Source organism: Hipposideros armiger, unplaced genomic scaffold, assembly GCF_001890085.2.
Source record: "Hipposideros armiger isolate ML-2016 unplaced genomic scaffold, ASM189008v1 scaffold_377, whole genome shotgun sequence".
Lineage (NCBI taxonomy): Eukaryota > Metazoa > Chordata > Mammalia > Chiroptera > Hipposideridae > Hipposideros > Hipposideros armiger.
Window position 1 is genome coordinate 1,181,578 of NW_017731727.1, and position 1,016 is coordinate 1,182,593.

A 1,016-nucleotide genomic window follows, 5' to 3' on the forward strand; every position below is an offset into this window, starting at 1 on the left:
GATTTAGAAGACAAAATAGCAGAAATCACCCAGTTGGAACAACAAAAAGAAAAAATAATAAAAAACAATGAACATAGTTTAAGAGATCTGTGGGACAATATCAAGCACAACAAGATTCACATCATAGGAATACCAGAAGGAGAAGAGAAGAAGCAAGGGATCGAGAATGTATTTGAAGAAATAATGACTGAGAACTTCCCTACCCTGTTGAAGGAAATCGACATACAAACCCAGGAAGTGTAGAGAGTTCCAAACAAGCTGAACCCAAACAGGTCCACACCAAGACATATCATAGTAAAAATGGCAAAGGTTAAAGACAAAGACAGAATCGTAAAAGTAGCAAGAGAAAGACAGCAGGTTACATACAAAGGAATTCCTATAAGACTAACAGCTGACTTTTCTACACAAACTCTGCAGGCCAGAAGGGAGTGGCAGGAAATATTCAAAGTGATGCAAAATAAAGGTCTACAACCAAGATTGCTCTCCCCAGCACGGCTATCACTTAAAATTGAAGGAGAGATAAAGAGCTTCTCAGAAAAGAATAAGCTTAAGGAATTCATTACCACAAAGCCAGCATTGCAGGAAATGTTAAAAGGACTTTTTTAAACAGAAGAAAGGGGAAAGCAAGCTAACCCAGGAAGATCAGAAATACAAATAACAAAATGGCAATAAATAATGCACCTATCGATAATTACTTTAAATGTGAATGGATAAATGCTCCAATCAAAAGACATAGAGTGGCTGAGTGGATAAGAAAACAGGACCCATGCATATGCTGTTTACAAGAGACTCACCTCACATCAAAAGACACAGACTGAAAGTAAAGGGATGGAATAAGATATTTCACACAAATGGAAATGAGAAAAAAGCAGGAGTAGCAATACTTATTTCAGACAAAATAGACATTATAATGAAGACCACAATAAAAGACAAAGAAGGACACTACATAATAATAAAAAGGATTGATTCAACAAGAGGACATAACCCTAGTAAACATCTATGCACCCAACATAGGA

The 1,016-nt window shown here is 36.3% G+C and overlaps 1 protein-coding gene across 2 annotated transcripts in view; it reads right to left on the bottom strand.

Moving 5' to 3' along the window:
• COL4A6 (collagen type IV alpha 6 chain) overlaps positions 1 to 1,016 on the bottom strand; it is a 314,136-nt gene that overhangs the window by 283,035 nt on the left and 30,085 nt on the right. The window lies entirely within an intron of this gene.